This window comes from Nyctereutes procyonoides, unplaced genomic scaffold, assembly GCF_905146905.1.
Source record: "Nyctereutes procyonoides isolate TBG_1078 unplaced genomic scaffold, NYPRO_anot_genome, whole genome shotgun sequence".
NCBI classification, from domain to species: domain Eukaryota; kingdom Metazoa; phylum Chordata; class Mammalia; order Carnivora; family Canidae; genus Nyctereutes; species Nyctereutes procyonoides.
In genome coordinates this window covers 4,179,434-4,200,472 of record NW_026575021.1, presented here as the reverse complement: position 1 = coordinate 4,200,472, position 21,039 = coordinate 4,179,434, and positions in this window count along the sequence as shown.

Genomic DNA, 21,039 nt, shown 5'->3' with positions numbered 1-21,039 from the left:
CCCACCTCCACTCCACTTCAATGCAAACAGAAGAAAAGTACCTCCTTCCATCTTCCTCTGAAAGACATACTTAGTAATCATCAAGGTGTATTTATTTATTTTCCAAATTTATATATTTTAATTTTAGTACTGATCTAAATACACACACATATCCATTACATGCTAGATATGTGTGTTCCATGGTCTGTATCAGCATTTTATAGTTAAGTAAAATCATGCCTTTGTAGTATCTTCCTAGTATCTTTGTTTATAATTATTTTGGCAATGATAATAGTTTAAGTCCAAAAAGCTATTGTCAAAAGAAGAGACAGAGTCAAATTTTTAGGATACACGTATAGTCTACGTATAGGAAGTGATGGAAGATTTGAGTTATCCCACGGCACGAGTTCTAGAGATGTGCTGTATTTAATGAAACCAGGGCTATGACATGCTGTATAATATTTATTTCATAAGTGATTCCCTTTATGAACACCATCTTCTCTTAATTTAAATATTAAGTGCTTTATTATGTTCCATCTTAAAACCTGTTTTATTTTGATCTCTTTATAGGAGCTATGAGTTTACACCAAATTTTGTTACTTGACATATTTAAAGAGTATCATATTAAAATTAATCTCAGTCAGCACTCAGGAATTACTGTAAAGAATTTTTCCCATTGAAGTGAGGTTTTTCTATTCCTCAAGCTCTGGCATTAATAAATTTACTGAGAAAGTGATCTGTTGTTAACTTCCCCCATTTTACTGAATAATAAAATTTCTCACTGTCCTTTGAGATTAGCTCTCCATTCAACTATATTCTCCTTTTAAAATATATATTTGCTCTCAGATAGCTCAATTGCAACATTCTTCCATCTTCCATTTTGGGAAGTAGCAGGAAGAAAATTTATTTCAGTCTGGGTGGTGCAGGATTCCTTTGTCAGGATTTAATGCTGAATACTTACACTATTAATATAAGCCTTTGGCACAGGTGACAGAATGGTAAATGCCATCAACAGACCTTGTATTTCTTTAAGTCACTCGGCTAAATTCTTCAGGAGCTTTTTATTTCTCATATGAAGTTGTTCGGGTTTGCTCATTACTGACATAATAAAGTCAGTGGTAAAGGCAATATCCCCAGATAGTCTCTTTTATTGTCTGTCCCAGTTCTCATTTTAGCACATGGAAAACATCATCATCCTATACATTACGAATCCTCAAGGCTACTTAAAAAGGGGGCTTCCTATTACTGTAGATGTATTCCTCTGGTATTACTTGTTTATATGTGTCTGTGCTTTGCTCGATGCCACTTGCCTTATGATTTCTATTCAGTCATTTTGTGAGGGGAAATATCTATTGCTGTATGCCACAAACCATATAGTGCACATTTTCTGGACTGTTTACTTTGGAACATGTATGGTAAGCAGCCTCTAAAGACAGCCATCAATGCTCCTTGCTTCTTGGTATTCAGATGCTTGAATAGTTCCCTCTCACAATGAGTTGGGTTGACTTGGACAACTGTCCTAGTGCAGGGTGCTTTAGCAAGAGACTAGAGCCTAGGTAGCTCCAACAACAAACATATGTTTCTCACAGAGTTCAGGAAGCTGAGAGATGCTGGCAGATTTGGTGTCTGGGGGAGTTGTTTTCCCTAGTTTGCAGATGACCTTAGCCTCATATGGCAGATAAAGAGGGTTCTGGTCTCTTGCTCTTTTTACAAGGGTACTAAGCCCATTATGAGGGTTTCGCCTCACGTCTTTATCTAAACCTAATTCTCTTCCAGAGATCCCACCTTCAAATACCATCACAATGGGGATTAGGACTTCAATATATGATTTCTGGAGAGATATCAACCATATCAATAACCAATAAGATATTAGAGAAATTACGGATGTGATTTCTGACAGTAGGTCGTAAACGATGCTGCAGGTTCCATTCTGTATTTTGGGATCACTTTCCCTGGGGCAAGCAAACTGTCATGCAGTAAGGACACACAAGCAATCCTATGGACAGACCCACCGGGTGGGGAACCGACATAATCTGTCAACTGCCATGTGTGTGAATCATTTTGGAAGCCAATCGTGTAACTCTAGTCAAGCCTTCCCATAACTGCAGCCCCAACCCACATCTTGACGGTGACATAATAAAAGATCCTGAGTCCAAATCACCCACCTATTCCACTCCCAAATTCCTAATTCCTAATTCCAGAGAAACTCCTAGACAACAAATATTCAGCATTCGAAGCTGCTAAACTCCAGGGTTATTTGTTACACGATAACTGATACGCACTGATCACTTAAATACATCCTATTGTGATTTTTCTCTTTGGGTTTGTGAAAGAAAATAAGCTTCCCCTGATGCCAGGAAAAGGACCTAATACCAATATCTAGACCTTGGTTTTGTTAGAAGTTGGCCAAGTATTTACAGCTAGGCGAAGGTGCTCTCTTTTGAACATAAATAATCTCACAGAACAAGAAAATCAAAAAGGACACTCTGTGCTGCACGGAAATTAATAAAAAAAAAAAAAAAAAAAAAAACAAGGCCATGCAGTGATCTTGTCCAAGCACAAACGAAAACAAGCTCACACTATAAAGTGTAAACGTACCAAACCTTCCCCTACCAACCCCCGCCTAGGAGTGGCTGCTGTTTCTTTACTGATGGGAAACGTAGCTTCTTTTCATTTCTCCTGTCTTACAGAAAAAAAAATATATATATATATATATTAAAATATCAAATTATGGAATTGCTTCTGCTTCCTGACAGCATCTGATCAGAATAAAGACCACACTGCCAAATCACCTGTCATAATCACCTACCATAATGCCAAATCCTATATCAATCTTTGTAACACCTTCATGTTGAGATGATCCATTGACCCCAGAGTATATTATCTCTCTCACTGAAACAAGTAGTAAACCCTACTTTGTCTGACTACAGGTGTGCCTCTGGTGGTCTTCTCCTAGAGGACATTGACAAGCTCTTAAAGACATCCATACATTCAATAACAATTAGCATTTGCCTTTGCTCATTCCTAAACCCAGAACTGCATATTCATATTCTATGAATGACATATTACTGACACTTTTTAAATGACGGGTATAGGGTTTTTATTTTTCTTTTTGAAAAGAAAATTTTTGAGAGCCAGGAAAAAAACACTCTTGGTATGAAAAGCACACCCAAATGCATAGAAAGAACTGTTAAGTGTCCAGGTTAGAGAAGAGATTCAGAAATCTACTTTATCGATTTCAGATAAATACATTATCACTGCTATTATCTCTTTAAAAGTATTTTCTTATAATGAAATCTTCAACAAAGTATAGTTAGCTTACCTTTTACAAATCATTAGCCATTGACCATCCTTTACAGTATGATTTAGAATTCACCATTAACCATTTCTCCTTATTGCTGATAATTATTTCTAAAAATTATTCAATTGTTTCTATGCGCTAGGCACCATTGTAAGTGCCAATAATTATTTCTAAAACTTATTCATCAATTGTTTCTATGTGCTAGGCACCATCCTAAATGCTAACTTAATTGTCTCAGAAATCTTATCAAGTGTCATTTCCGCTTTACAGTTGATTAAAGTGAGGTATGGATGATTGAAACACGTTGTCGAAGAGCACGTAACTGTAATTGTCAGAATTCAAACCCAGGCAAGCTGGTGTCAAAGTGTATACTTTAATCATTATTCCTTATAGAGCTTCCTCCCGTCCATAGTTTTTCTAAAAGTTAACCATTATTTTTCTGCCTCGTAATTCATTTTAATTGCTTGCATATTTATTTCTTTCTCTAGTTTACATAACTCAAAACTGCTTTTTAAAAGATTCCATGTCATATGCTTTTATCTATCTACAATTATTTATGACTCAATCAGACATCCAATGTCTCACCAAGGATAGGTAAATTTTACTACCTTTACTCGTAAAAATAGTTCATCTTTATTTCTGGTATTTTAAGTTCATCGAATAAAACAAAATAGAGGTTTACGATATTTAAGAGTACTGCTCTTAGAAAGATAATATGCAAAGTTCCTAAGTATTGTCTTATTAAACCTATTTAAAAATCGCCCATGTATCTATATATTAGAGAGGAAGGGTATCTATACCTCTAAAAATGTGTCCTGGGTATATATTTTTGTTTTCTTATCATCCCTCTGTGGAAGGTCTGCCTGAGACAAGATGATATCTTCAGTAGACTAATACTTTAGCAGTCTTTAAAACTTTAACTTAAAATAATTTTTTTTTCTTTTGGTTAAATGCTGATACTGAAAATAAGGAAGGATCTCAGAAAACTTGGCATCAGCCGGACACATTTCAATTCTTTGAACATTTCAGGAATGGCCTCAAAATTTCATAGTCAATTCAGCACAGATGTTTTATATTTGATCACAGTTTAAGTGGGAGACTAGCAAGGGAGAAATTCTACTACTTGTTACTGAAACATTACTAGAGAGCTCCACAGAATTTGGTAGCAAATCACTACTTTGGGGGGAAAAAACAAAATTGGAATCTTTCTTCTTTTCATGTATTCTTCTTCACCTAAACTAACAAAAGGATTTAGCATTTGTAAGAATGGACATAAATTTCTTTCTTATAGTTCTTTTTTCTCCCTATACTACTTTTTGTTCATCTGTTTGTTTTTCTCATTTTCAACCACTTTAGTTCCAGAAGTTAAAAGCATGGGTTTGGGAGTTAGGCCTTCCTTGACTCCTGCTTATACTCCATTAATTAGCATATGGCCTTGGGCCACTTATTTTTACCTCTTGATACTTCTGAGTCCTTTTTTTTTTTTTTAAGATTTTATTTATTTATTTGAGAGAGAAAGAGCACAAGTGATGGAAGGAGCAGAGAGAGGGGGAGAAGCAGACTCCCCACTAAGCAGGGAGCTCAATCCCAGGACTCTGAGATCATGACCAGAGCCGAAGGCAGATGCTTAACTGACTGAGCCACCCAGGCGCCCCTGATTCCTCATTTTATAAATTGTGATATACTAATACTTACCTTGAGTGATTAGTGTATACATTAAATACTAATGATTCACATGAGGCCCTGATCAAAATTATTTAATATATATTTAATGAAAACTCTCATAATTTTCCTCCTGTTTTAATTGCACCTCACAAAACTCTGGCTATGGGAAACAGTATGGACCAAGGGCCCCAGCTGCTGTATCCTGAAATCCACAGCCTTGTTGTTAGCACTGAGAGCATGCTTCCTACAGCTTGTTCCCAGCCAAAAACTGGATGTGGGTAGGACACTCAGGCAGGAGGTTTCTGGGAAACACAGGACCCTTTAGAACGCAAACTTTGGTCTGAAGGCTTCTGAAGACCTGGTCAAACCTTCCTTAGACGACATGGTGTCTAGCACACTTCTACCAACACCCCTCCTTCTCTTCTTCCCTTGGATCAGACTTCCACTGTGGTCTGGTTTCTTTCAGATTCCTCATATTCTTTTACACAGTTACCCCACTGAAACTTTGTGGTTCTGTTCTCAGCTCAGTGTTCATAGGACCAGACTTCACACAAGCATTCATCTTTAAAGACCAAACTCTGCTACTGACTCCCTTTATTTATTTTTTTTTATTTTTAAAGATTTTATTAATTTATTCATGAGAGACACAGCGAGAGAGAGAGAGAGAGAGAGAGAGAGAGAGATAGGCAGAGACACAAGCAGAGGGAGAAGCAGGCCCCACACAGGAAGCCTGATGTGGGACTTGATCTTGGGACTCCAGGATCATGCCCTGGGCCGAAGGCAGGCGCTAAACCACTGAGCCACTCAGGGATCCCCTATTGACTCCCTTTAGACTGCCAGTCTATATGTACCCACCTTCATCCCTGTCTATATTTTGCTTCCTTGCTTCTCTCACCTGCAGAATGGAATGAACCAAGAGTCAATCTATGCAATTTAATGTATACTTCTCCAGAGCTAAATCAGATTATCCCAACATTGCCCTTTGGGACACAACTTGAAAATATCACACTCATCATAAATGGATAATTTATCCTAATTTACTCTTTATTAGAGAATGAATACCATCCCTTTTGGTCATTTTTGCAGAGAAATGGAATGAAAGAAATGTCAAATCCACTAGATATCAATCAATTAAGAGTTGTAAGTGCATGTCACTAAAATGTAATTCAGATGATAGCAATTACCACACATTTCCTTGTACTGTCTTTATACGTGTTTATATATGTAAGAAGATTTGCCTTAACTTTTATAATAAGACTTAGCTGTTCTGTGCTTTAAATTTAGAAGATGAGTCTCTAGGTAGGAAGAGATATCTCGTTAATCAACCCGGAGTGAACCATCTCTTTTTGGAGTCCGAACATTTTGATACCTGGTACTTCAACATGAAGGTACCCCAACAACATGTCACTTTTACTTTACAGGTTTAATATACATCTGTACCTTAATTGTACTCTAGTTCAAGTTCAGCTCAGCACACACAGCCTCTGACTACAGCCAAATAAATACATAAATTTAGACTTTCATAAATATTGAGAAAGAACAGAGAAGGCATCAAAGAGAAAATAAGAATAAATATAGACTGGCTTAAAAGGAACAGGTGCATTGTACTAGCACAGAGAGCTTGCTCTCAGGGCTGAAAGGCCCTGATCCTTTTCTTATTGGGACACAATAAGTTTGTTGGTGCCTCAAAGAGCTGACACTGCTTTGTAGGTGTCTTTTAAGGTTTGCTTTCACCTCGTTTCTGCCCCATCTCTTTGCTCTCTTCCTCCCTGATGCTTTTGTGACAAAGATCCAAAAAGTGAGATTACCTGAATGCAGCCCAACCAGACTCTCCCTCTAAAAGCCCTGCTTCTTTTCCAGGTAACTGATATACAATGAGTGTTCTCACCACTTCAGCTGAGACCCTGTTGCTACACTAAGTGGTGTAACTTGAACTCCATTTTAAGTCCAAAATTAGAGCTCTAATATAATGCATCAAAGCATTCATCTAAGGGGTAGCAAGAAATAAACAAGCACTAGACAGTGGATCTCTGAAGGATGCAGAACATTATACCCCTCGCGGTGCCTTCAATTTATTTAAAACTCAGTATAATTTTGAGAATGAAATGTTTAATCTTTTTTACCTTTCCAAACACTGGATGCCTGAAAGGTTCAATAGTGCCCTGTGTCTCCTCTGAACTGCTGGCCCAGGTGTTAATTGGCAAAGTTACTCAGTACCAGCCTCGGTTCAGTATCTAAACATGCAGTGCAGGGACCTTTTCATTTCTTCATCTCTGCATGCCCCAATTTGAAAGGACCATGGATTAAGTGAAACCAGTAAATCAGATTAGAAATACAAAAGACATACAGTAGTCTCAGCTCTCAGCTTGAAACCAGCTTCTCTCAAAATGCTATTTTCATGTAGATTGTCTTTTTTTATATCTCAACGGTGACTGCAGCTCAAGTGTAAATATTAAAAGCAGTAAGAACTATTCTACGGGTTATCCTGCAGCTAGGAATTAACCTTAAGAGAGTAATCATGTCTGTGTTCAATGAATAAGCTCTAGTCATCACATGTGAGTTGTTAATATTATGAAATTGAAAACAGCCCAAGTTTTGCAAATATAGGATCTTGGTTAAATCTATTCATTCTTACAATTGTTTATTAAGCACTTCTTATGTTCCAGGCATGTTTGATGCTCACATCAGGCAACAAAACAGAATCCATAAGGAAGGCTGGATATATAGACAATCATATTTTAAAAGAAAATTGTAATGAAGTGGAATTCACCATTTTGAAAAATGATATGTGCATGTTATTATGTATATATACAAAAGAAACACATAAGTTGAGCAGAAATTAAAATATTGTATATGAAATTTAATTACTTAATACACCAGTCAATTATATCCCGTAGTGATCATTGAAGTAAAGTGTAGAAGAATGATAGAGGAAAATATTGATATATATTTGCTTTCTGTCTATTCAGCTTCACAGTGAAGATGGATGGGGAAAAAGTAATAGGCTGTTTTCTGCTACTTTAAAGGCTTTCATGTTCTAATGACATAAGACAAATAAAAACTTAATTCAATAAGCACACATATATGTGAATAATCGGTAACTCTCAAATTATTCATAGTAAATCAGTACAAAAACTGTACTCTCATAGCCCTCATGAGTTTTTCATATTATGTCCACTTATTAGAATTTGCACATTTTATTTAAATAGCTTTATTCTAGTGGATTTTATATCTATATTTAATTTTCATGAAAGTCAGATAAATTGTCTGTGAGGGTCAACAATTTATCTGAGTACATGTTAAAGACCAGACCTCCAGCTACTATGTATGTTCATCTTTGCCCTGCATGCTACCTTTCTCTGGCTGTAGTGATGAAAATAGAGAAGATAATATTGCATGTAAATAACTTGGGGGGTTTCCCAATGCATGAGCCATAACATGGGAATTTTTAGGACAGTCTTTGTTATCACACCAGCCTCCCTGCCAAAAAAAAAAAAACTCACATCTAGAAAGAGGGATTGGTTCTTCAGTCATGAGGTTAATACAAGTGTATCTAATTCACATTTCAAAATTGTTCTCGGGGCTATACTATCTTCCTGCCACCTCGTAGCCTCTCTGTTGGGAGCCTTTCACAGCGAATGGCTATCAGTGTGTGGGAACAGAGAGGGCATTTCAGTTTTCCAGACATTGACAGACTGCAGTTCATACAACTGCTTGAACTCGGGAGACCAGTTGGTGTTCTAAGTCTAGCTATAGGAGTGAGGAGCTTCATGAGTAACAGGAACACAGGACACTGGAGTTACTGTGGACTATAATTTCCCTAACAGTGTTCTCGTCCACATTCCTTATAGATCAAACTGTTCAAATGTTCAGTCTTGTGCATTCAAAATGAGTTTTGGTTTATGTATACAACGGAATATTACTCAGCCATTAGAAACAACAAATACCCACCATTTGCTTCAACGTGGATGGAACTGGAGGGTATTATGCTGAGTGAAGTAAGTCAATCGGAGAAGGACAAACAGTGTATGTTCTCACTCATTTGGGGAATATGAATAATAGTGAAGGGGAATATAAGGGAAGGGAGAAGAAATGTGTGGGAGATATCAGAAAGGGACACAGAACATAAAGACTCCTAACTCTGGGAAACGAACTAGGGGTGGTGGAAGGGGAGGAGGGCGGGGGGTGGGGGTGAATGGGTGACGGGCACGGAGGGGGACACTTGACGGGATGAGCACTGGGTGTTATTCTGTATGTTGGTAAATTGAACACCAATAAAAATTAATTTATAGAAAAAAAAAACAAAAAAAAAAACAAAATGAGTTTTTGAAGTTGGAAGTGGAGTCAGACAAGAGAATGAGTCAATGGTGCACCTATCATAGATTTCCTTTCCCAGACTCAGTTTATTTTCTTTCCTTGAGGATTAGGAGATAGTGAAAATTTAAAAGACAGGTGTGTTTTGATCAGAATATTTGAATTAAAAAAGGTGATATTTTAGGGATTTTGCTAATTGATGACAGGACAAAGGAACTAATTAAAGCTTAGCAATTTATTTTTTATCTTTTGCTACTAGGACATTACAGAAAGGAATTGAGCAATGAGTCCTAAATCTGACTGATTATGATAATTACTTGGGAAGCTTTTAAAAACTAGTCAATTAATTAGCTAATTAATTAAACAATTTTTAAAAGACCGTAAACCCCTAGTCTTCAAGGATTTCCAAATGTTTCTTTTAAGAGTGATCCATGGGGGATTCTAAGAATCAGGTCGGGAAACCACTTTCCTAGAGAAAGACTTTATTGTGATGCCCATAGATTTCTAAGGATATGTAGTACAATGTTTGGTATATGTTATTTTGAGTTTTTAAAATAATTTTTTTTTTTTAGATTTTATTTATTTATTCATGAGACACACACACAGAGAGGCACAAACACGGGCAGGGGGCGAAGCAGGTTCCATGCAGGGAGCCCGATGCAGGACTCGATCCCAGGTCTCCAGCATCAGGCCCTGGGCTGAAGGCAGCGCTAAACCGCTGGGCCACCAGGGCTGTCCTAAAATAATTCTTTTAACTAATCAGTTTTATCCCTTGTTATCTTAGGTTTGGGGGTTTTGTCTTTTTTTCCCTTAAATCTAAATGTGTTTAATTATGACCTTAAGAGTTTAGAATCTGTATGGTATACCTTGCCAGGAATGAGGGACTGTTTTACAGATAATTTACCTAATGATTTCAGTATTAAAGATACCTTGCTCAATCATTTATTTGTATTGCAATCAATTTCTAAGGAAATTTGAAGTTGTATATTGCCTAGATCCATGTAGACAAACACTGACTCTTTTCTATAAGCTCTTCCTCAAAAAATATATTGGGGAGCCTAAATATAAACAAGCCTTCTATAAATGTTGACTGAGTGAAAAAAATATGTAAGTCTATTAACTTCCCAGAGTTAGTGATTTTGTGCCCTAACTGATGTGCCAAGCAGAGTACAATAGTTTCTCCAATGTAAGCCACAAGAATACAGGGTTATGCTTGCTTCTAAGAAGTTATCTGTTGGAATGGACAGTTTTTTGTTTGCTTTAACTTATCTATTTACTTATTTATAGCTTCCTTTCTTTTCCTTTCTTCCTTCCATACTTTCCTTTTCTCTTTTTTTTCTCTTTTGTTCGTTTCTCTTCTTTAAATTTATGAACTGGCCCTCAGATCATACATTTACATCCCTAATTCTAAACTTAATTGAAACATCATAGCCTAGTAGGAGATTACAATTTAATCATATTCTAGAATTTCTACTTATTTTGTTGTTTTTTTACATGTCTGGACATATTTGGTCTGTGACTGACCAAATGTTATTTGTTTAAGATTTAGGAGACCTAAAAGCAAAAAAGAAAGCTCAAGCAAACAACACACACATAAAAAAGTGAAGGAAGACATTCAGTGTGTTTCCATTGCTAACATTCAGATATACCTCAAAATCCAGGGAATTATAGGGTAAATGTCTATTTTCCAAGGGGAATAAAGAGTCTTCTGAGAAATAATGCATTCTAAGAGGCGTAATAGCCTGACTTAGTAACAAAGTCTTAGTTATTATTGAGGAGTAGAGATTTTGAATGCAAGGAATGACTGCTATTCAAATCTATTCTTTTTTTTAAATTTTTATTTATTTATTCATGAGAGACACAAAGAGAGAGAGGCAGAGACATAGGCAGAGGGAGAAGCAGGCTCTTCACAGGGAGCCTGATGCTGGATTCTGTCCCAGGATCTTGAGATCTTGCCCTGTGCCATGGGTAGATGCTTAACCATTGAGCCAGCCAGGTGCCCCTCAAATCTATTCTTAACCCTACCTCTTGGCCTTACCTTGGGACTAAAGTTTAAAAAAAAAAAGCAATAAGTAAATAAGAATGAATAAAATGTTTTAGCATATTGTATCTAGCAGATGAAAATAACTCAGTGACCCAATGAATGCCATGACAATGCTGATAAACATTGTTTTATATAGTTACTTAACTCTATAGAATGCCCAAATTTCAGTGATATGAACTGCTATTTTCCCTAGATTTCATTGTAATGAATCATGATTGAAATATTTTCTCCAGATTTGTTCATTCATGTATTCAACAGATATTTTCCGAGTTCATGCAGTGTGCCAGGCTCTCACATACTAAAGTCACAACAATATGAATGCTATAATGGAAAATTAAACAATGAACAAAATTTCCTTTTCAATGCAGTGAACATTGAGACACCCAAGATAGACTTATGGGACCAGAAAAGGCTCCTCTTACAAAAATGAAATGACTTCTGCATCAGACCCTGAGGTCTAGTTAATATCCAGCTGTGAAAAAGAATATGGAGGCAGGGAATGGGTATTAAAGAACAGTTTTGGATAAAAAACAAAACAAACAAACAAACAAACAAAAAAAAAAAGATGTACTAAGAACCTAAAGAAAAGAAAGAACGTGACCAAAACAAAAATTTAAAGATGTTAATTGTGATTGCAAAGGGAAGCTATTAGACACACAGAGACACATAGACCTACACACACACACACACACACACACACACACACACACACACCATACCACAAATTAGTGTTACAAATTTACAGGCTAAACATTGATATAAATCTACACACTGAGCAGCAGTTGATGTAACTGAAATGAGCAATAGATTTTCAAGGGCTCAGTTTTCTTATTGCTGTTAAAATTTGTGATAGCCCTCTACACTCAATATTATGGACACAATTTACCTAAGAGATTTCTTCGATTTATAAAACTAACAGTGAGAGAGAGAGAGAGAGAGAGAGAGAGACCCAGTGCATTTTTCCTTTTTCTTCCCCACACATATTTTCTACTTTCGCATGGTTCGTGGTCCTAGAGTACAAAGACAGAACCTTCCACTCCATTCGGTAGTAAACATCACTTGAAGTACCAGCGCAGAGCAGATCCTTTCTCATTGCTTTGTGCATCTGTATGTGTATTTCTTGATCCTGCTCCCTAAGCACAGTGTATTATTTAACCAGGAGTGGACACATGACTCAAACGAAACCAATCAGATTCTTTCTCTTGGGAATTTGGATTCAGAGACATCAGTCAGGTTACTGTCATTTCGTCTCTCAAATGAAACTTGGATTCCGTGAATCTTTATGAAGTAAAGAAAAAGAGACATATTTAAGAAGTGCTTATTTTTATTTTAGGAAACGTGTGTTGTGCTTACTGCATGTCAGGCAATATTCTAAGTAAGCAAGAGGAGAATGAAGAGGTAAGAAACCATATTTGTGTAGAGAAAATGAGAAATATGACATGGACAGCTGTGTGGGTTCATAAAGTGTTTCAGTTTCAATGTCTAGTTTCTCCTGGGGCCTGAAACACATCAAAGAAATTTTCTTCCATTTTTTTCAATACTAAAGCTCCCTGATATGAATCTAATATATTGAAATATTTATTTACTATATTTAAGCAAGTTCATTTTACTAAAACAATGTCTAAAATGGATATTGAACTGGTTCTGGACAGGTGGAACAGCTCTCTTCTCAAAACATAATGAAGAGAGGTTGTTAATTATATTTTGGAAATTGAAAAAAAAACATAAATAATTCCTGTGTAAATAGTGAGATTATAAGTGTTTAATAATTCTCTTGTTTCACCAGATTATTAAAGAATTTGTACACAATTCAATATTTACTTAGCAAGCTGAATATCCTCATCCTAATTTTTAAAAATAATCTTAAGAAAGTAATAGAGATATTATTCTTAATTACATTTCATGTGACCTTAGTTATGCCTCCACATCCATGAAACTGCTACTTTTCTATCTGCACTGCTTTAACTGCTACATAGTAATTTTATAATAATAAAAAAAATTAAATCAAAATGAATTTAAGACTGTTCTTTGGAAAATTTGACTTAAAAAAAAGGACTAAGTGTCTTAGTATAGAAACTTTTTAGCTTGATCTCTATTAGACAATTTTTTTTAAGTTTCTCCTTTATACTGGAAACTTTCACATAGTATTTGAAATTTTCTCTATTTTACAGAAGAGAAAACTAAAGGCAAGAAAGTCTCAGCAATTTACTCCAGTCTATGTAGAATCTAATTCAAGTGATTCAGATTTCATAGTACAAAATTCCTTCATTAGGTCTTTCTGAATCATATGGAATCATAACTGTTTTCCAGAGAAAAAAATTAATGAGGAAAAATCTTTCTTTTGTAGAATTACTTATATTTTAAAGAAATATCATTACATCATGTTTTCAATTAAAATAAGTTTGACGATTGTAAATAATTTTGATGCTTGTAAACTTGTTGATTGTAAATGAGGAGTTTTTCATTTTTCTGGAACATGTTATTTCTAAGGAGCAGTGAGACTCAAAGCACATCTATCAGGCCTTAACTACAAGCCTAGAGCCTGAAAACCCAGTGGGCAAACCAGTTACAGGCAAGCGAAAGCCCCTGGAAGGCAGGAACACTGCACAGAGGGCCAAGAATACCTGAAGTTCACCACTTGACAGATAACTGGCTTGTTATTAAGAAAGGAAGAGGTAAGACGCTCCTGTAAATATGTCACTCGTTTTTGTGTTGTTTTGTTTTGTTTATCTATTGGGAATATTTTGGAGTTGTTGAAAGGAAAAAAAAAAAAAACCCTTCAGTATAAAGTAGTATTACAATGATTTAGCATTGTTGATTTTTAGTGACCAAATATTCAGAAAACCACCATAACAAAAAATAATAAGAGGTATTTTAAACTGTACTACTTCAGGAGAAAATATTCCTTGAACAATTAAGAGTCATCGACTGCAAAAAGAAATAGTTATTTCTGATCGTTCTACACAGAGTTCTCCTAGGCATTCTCTCTGCCAGCCGTACCTACTCTGATACATTATATAGGTGCAGCTTCTGGTGTCACAAACCACAGAGGAAGTCGGTAGTCCTAAATATTGTGATCAGTACGTGTGATTTAACTCATCCTAACACTGTTTGAATAGATTCATTAATCCCATATGTTCTCAGATGGATTTCTCTCTACCCCATATGGTTAGAAGCCACCAGAACCTCCCTTTAAAACACTCTTTTTAAGAATTTGCCCTTGCTTTATTACAAGCTTTCCTATTTTTAATCATTACATATGTTTTCAACATTTCATTTTTCTGCTCCATTGTATTCCATTTATATTTCATTATGCCTCCCATCTGTCTATCATATCTTCATGTCATGTCTGTTTTCTATAATAGTTTTCTTCTTCCCTTTATTGAAGTGCCAGTTTTATGCTTCCTACTTTAATCAATATCTATTTAGAAGTGGTATGCTTTCTTCAATGAATGGCTTTAATGTACAGAAATTTTGTCATTTGTTACAACAAACTCTGAATACACGTACCTATTTGTCCTGATGTCAGCCTTCTGTGTTCCAAAATGTGTCTTATTTTACATCTACTCAGACAATAATTGTAAATGTAATAATATATCTGTCTTCCTACAAAGTATCATTTCAACAGTCAGTATATTTTAAAAGTTTTTTTCCCCCAAATTTCAAAGTTTGAGTAAATTTCTGAAGTAGTTCTATACTAGAAAATATATCTTAGGAAATTATCTATTTTAAGAAATGCTTTGCAAGGGAATGGTTTTCTTTACATTAAACATATTTTTTTTTCAAATAATGTCATTTATAGCACTTGGGAAAATGCTAATAATGAGTTAAAACTTTGGCTGCATATTAACTATATAGAGAATATTTTTATTTCTTGTCTTTAATAATTTAAAGTGTTTAGATGAACTCAATATTTTCTAATGGTTTAACTGATGATAAATTTTTATGGTGTTTAGTACAAAAGAAGCATGCAAAATGATTAAGCTCTGTTACTGCCTTCTCTCAGTCTTCCTCTTATTATTATCCCTTTCAATGTTAATTTGTGTGTAGTCATTAGTTATTCATAAATTATACTATAAATTATATAAATGAAAGTGGATCTTTCAGGGTATACTGTGTCATTCTTTAATTTATGACATTGACATAACCCTCACAGGGCTGGGGAAAATCTAAAATCCTTCCAAATATTTTTTTCTCCTCATTCCTAACAAAACTAATACTCACACACAGAATCTGGGAATAATGGAGATCATGGTAGTTTAGGATCAAAGGGATGCAAATGTGAAGTTTGGAGCATTCTGTTACTAGCTGTGTGACTTGGGTCATGTTATATGATCTTAATGAACATCTGTTTTGTTTTTTTTTTTTAATCTACAAACTAGTTTCATCTATAAATTAATGTCCTGCCTCACAGAGTGTTTGTAAAATTAAAAGAGATAATGTTTGCCATATGCTTAACATAGAACTTGGCATAGAATAAACACTTATTAAATCATTGTCATTTTTGTGGTTCTTACAAATTAAAAAAAAAAAATAGAGGAAGATCCAAGGTGGTGGGAGGGAGCAGCAAAATGCTTTCCTTCCAAAGCCCAGCATCACTGGCTGGAAAAGCACATAAAGTATAGAAAAGAATCTTGATGGTGAACTCCAGTCAGTAGCGAGTAGTAAGAGGAAAAGTTTATTGGTTTCTATTCCCTCCACAAGTTACACAGAGAGGCTTTCACAATAGAGACATGATGTGATGATGTAGGATATTTTTTATATTCCCATTTGCTAAAAACTTATATGAAATTTTATCTCTAAATATCTACTTGTGTGTTGGGAAATTCTGTAGACAAAAACAACTTAAAATGTAATAATGTTAAAAGATGGCATTGCACTTTATTAAAATATAAGAGTCCTCACATAATCAAATCAACTTAAGATCAAAAACCAAACTTTTGAGGATAAATTTGAAGCAATAGGCCAGTTTGGTCCAGATGGGTGTTATTGAACTTGAGGCTATTTCTTACCTTCTCAGGAGGATAGCTATTGAATGCTACATTTCTCAAATGTCAATCAATACACTCTACTACTCAAATAAAACTAAGTCAAGGCCACACAACTTTCTACTTTCGTAGTTTAGTTGTCTGGATTGCTCTACATTGATTTAGTACATTTGGAAAACTGATTCAGGCTTTATAATTTGAGGCATTTGGGGCTATTTATAAAATCCTCTTGTTTTCATGAAGAAAAATGAACTCGACTTACAGATTTACATTTAGGGAAAAAAGAAGGAAAAAAATTACATCTGACCTTTGTTTTTGTTCTTTCTCAAAGTAGATAGCAATTTGAATAAAGATTTTCCAGAACATTAGTTATAAAACAAATTACTGTTACAATGGCATTAATTTTTTTGAAAATTCAGAAAATAGTTATTCAGACAAAATTATAAATTAGATGTCAGTTCTACCTCAATAAAGCTTAAAAAAGTTATGAATTAGATATTGCTAGAAAGATAACTATACCATTGTGGAAAAATATTAAAAGTCATTTTATCTAATGTTTCAAGTCAGAAATTTGTATGATATTGAACTTTTTTTCTCTTCTTCCTATATTTGATAAATAACCAAGTCCTATCTTCTACTTCTAATTATCTTCTCCATTATATTTACTTTATATATTTTGCACTAATATTTCAAATAACTTCATGTTATCTACCTCCAACTACTTCACTATGTGAATATCAAAGACAAAGGCATTCTTCTATATAACCTAATCAGAATAATATTTCACATAAAACCCCAAGAATTCCTAGATATCATCTAATTCCCAGTATATACTCTTACATCTCCAGATTTTCCTAAAATGACTGTTTTCTATTAGTTGGTTTGAACCAGTATCTGCCCAAATCTACGCATTGCACTTGACTATTATGTCCCTTAAATCTCTTTGATAAAAGCAATGCCACTTTTTTCATGACATCAACTTATTGAAGAAAGTTCTCAATTATCCTGCAGAAGTTTCTGCCTTCTGAATCTGTCTGATTGATTTTTCATAAATCTTGTCTTTAAAGGGTTTTTATTTTTATTTTTATTTTTTTGTATTTAGTGTCAACTGGAAGTCAGACCCAATAAATTGGTTAGATTCAACTTACTAATGTTTTTGGTTGAGAATACTTCACAGGTGTATATTTCATTTCCTAATATATCAGGATGCACTTAATGTCTAATTATGTTGCTATTATTGATGTTAAGATTTATCAGTGGACTCCTCCGATTTTCATACCTTGTTATAAAGGAGACTTAGAAGGAGACATAATCTAAAATAATTTAATGAATTTCTTGAATGTTCATTGAATTAAGTTTTACTTAGTTCTCTTATTTTCCATCACAAGTCTATTTTAAGTATCCAACTTACTGAGATTGCCTCTTATGAGAACCTTTGGAAGATTTAGATAAGACTCATAAAGGTTCAGAGAAGGATTTTAAAATCCATAATATATAAAATATAAATTCAAAAGTAAATGGCTAGATCTCCTATAATAAAAGATAAGAATGCACACATATCTGACAACATATTTCTAGTTAATCACTGACTACAAATTATGGATTTAGGCATACACTTATGGCTCATTACTACACAACTGAGTTTGGAGATTTCTACAAACTAACAAAGCCATAACAGGTTTATAATCTAATTACTTAGTGCTCTTAAAATTGTCCCATGCTGATCAAGCAGTTTTGCTTTTGCTTCTTGTTTCCCTTATACTCGATTTAAAAATAAAACTTGGATTCCAAACAAATTAATTAACCCTCTTACTTACTCGAATGTTTCAGCTCCATTAAACTAAGGTAATCAAATCACCTCATTCCTAGAGCTCTGAGAAGATAAATTTAAAGGACTTCAACTGTGAAAGGATGGAAACAAAACTGACTGGAGAGACAGGATATGCATCATCAAATAATTTTAGTAGGTATTGGGTACTGGGGAGCTTTGACATGAACTAGTGATTCTTGGATAATTCTATAAATCCACTCTCTATACAGTATATTACACTTAAAAATAATGTTTTCAGGTGCTCTATCTGCATGTACAATTTTTTTATACCAGTGTTCATTTGCTTTATTTCTTTTGGACTCAAAGTTCAAAACTTTAAAATAAATAAAATATTATATTTTAATATTAGATCTCTTATTCTTCCTCCCTCGTATTTTTCCTTTCTACTTTAAAAAAAAAAAAACAAAAACAAAACAAACTAAACAAGCAAATAAACAAAACATCTTTTTTAGTTAGATCTGTAATGTGACTTTACAAGCATTTTGGTTTATAAACCTTTGCCACAAATCTATTAATCATTACTACTATTCTACTATTTCATTACTAGTATTCTGAAACCCAATTAGGTAGAAAAGATACCCAAATCAACCTCGAGGTGATCTAGAGGCTGGTGATGGAGCTGGAACTAGACTCCAACTCTGAAACCAAAGGCTATGCTCCTAAGTAATCATTAAGGGAACTCAAGGAAAGGCTAGTCTTTTGTCCCCATGCACACTAAAACAAAAACACAATATAGGGTGTTTTTCAGCCAGTTAGGTATTGTTATTATGCCTGGATATATGCAAATGTATTTTATCTCATTGTAATGAATACAAATAATATGTTAAAATGTAAATTTTGGATCTCATTCTGTCTTCCAACTCTATCCTTTGTCAAATATATTCTCATAAGATTTACCTAATTGGGGTGCCTGGGTGGCTCAGTAGGTTAAGCGTCTACCTTCTTCTTGGGCCATGATCCCAGAGTCCCAGAATTGAGCCCCATAAGGGGCTCTCTGCTCAACAGGGAATCTGCTTCTCCCTCTACCCTTAACCCTTCTCGTGTTCTCTCTCACTCTCAAATAAATAAATAAAATCTTTTTTAAAAAGACTACTTAATAAATGCCAGATATTTGAGGAAATTTATAACCTAAGGCCATTATTTTTATTATAATTTGAATTAGCTTATAATATGTTAGCCATCAGTATTTTAAACTACTTTGCCACTCTAAAAATATCACCATCTAGTCTTATTGTAGAAATTTGAAAATGAAGTTATATAAAAGACAAATTAAAAAAAAACAGCCAAAAAGATAAAAATAAGCCTCCTAAAGAGCAAATATTTTAAAAGCCATGACTTTAGAAGAAGGTGAAAACTAAGTAGTGTTAACTCAGGAATGAACACATACGCCCCTTTAACACTTCAATTACAAAACCAGAAGCACTTAGTCAAAGCATTCAAAAGAACAATGTCAGCTTTGTAATTAGTTAGAATCTGTCTGGTGTGCTATTAACATTGCCTAGCTGCTCTTCTGTGTCTGTCGTAGGAGACACCTATGATATTTTGGTGCATTGACATCTCGCTTATGCAACATTATGCCCCCAAAAGAAAGATGGCTATGTTGTAGGAAAGACAGCGCCTGTGTTGGGAGCAGGGTTCCCGGGTGACTGACCAGCTGTGTGAGCTTGAATGAGTGAAGTAAAATTCCTCAAGCTTTAGACCTAGTGTCTAAAATATGAATAAGAAAACCCACGTCATAGTGTTATTTTGGGGCTAATTAATATTTTATTTGCTGGTATACAATAAGAGGTTCCTAAAGATTTGTTGACCCTGGAATAGTAATTAATGAGAAGCATTTGGTAGGTTTGTAGGTATTAATGTGTCTGGATATAGAGATAAAATAGGAATAGTGGTTCCATTTTGGGAGGTTCTAATGGAGAAAATCTAGTCTTTTTTTTTTTTTTTTTTTTTTTTTTTTTACATATACAATTGTTTGTCGCCAACTTTCCAAATACCACTAAAAACATGTATTGAGCAACCAAGTTCTGTGGTCCTATAACCTGCCATACTGTACCCGGGGAGCCCATTTCTAAGTCCCTGAATAATAGAAACTCTCAACTTGCCTTAGCGAACAGATTTAATCCCAAGGGGTTACTCCCCCCACCACTTATTGCCCAGAGTAGATAGATTTTTGGATTCCTGAATATAATTTTCTTTCATTCTCCCTCGATTTGTAACCTCATAAGCTGTTCATATTCTATTTTTTCCATTTTATAAAGTTGATACATTTTATCTGCTGAGGACTAAAAACCGCATACGTGTAGTATTTAATATAAGAACCAATGGAATAAACACAGTATGAGTAGAGATCTGAAGGATATAAAGAAGATGCTTAGTCTTCTGTTTTGTTTTGTCTTTTTAACATCTGTGGTAGACAGAATTCTAAGGAAGTCGATAAGATTTTCTGTTCCCTGGTGCATACTTCTTGTATAGTTTCTTCTCCTTGATTGTGGATGAATCTGTAAATATGATGAGACGGTGGATCCCTTAATTAATTGCATCATATGACACTTTCAAGACTATTTTACTGTATACAGGATTTTATATCACCAGCTTCCAGGGAGATTTGGAGGAGAGAAACTCTGGTCTGGGAAGAAAGCAAATTGCCTTATGGTGGAATGCCATAGGAGCTAGGTGGCAAGGCAGTGCAGGCCTCTTTTAGTTGCTGAGAATAGCCCCTGGCAAGAACTGACAAATAAGAGGAAATCTCAGTCAAAGAGTTCAAGGACCTGAATTCTTCAGACAACCTGAATTAGCTTCAGACAATGTTCTGGTAGCTAGGCCCTGGGCTGCGCCCTCAGCAAGAGCCATGGTCCTGGTCACCATGTTAACTGAAGCTTTGTGAGACCTAAAAAGAAGACCTAGCTAATTTGTGCCC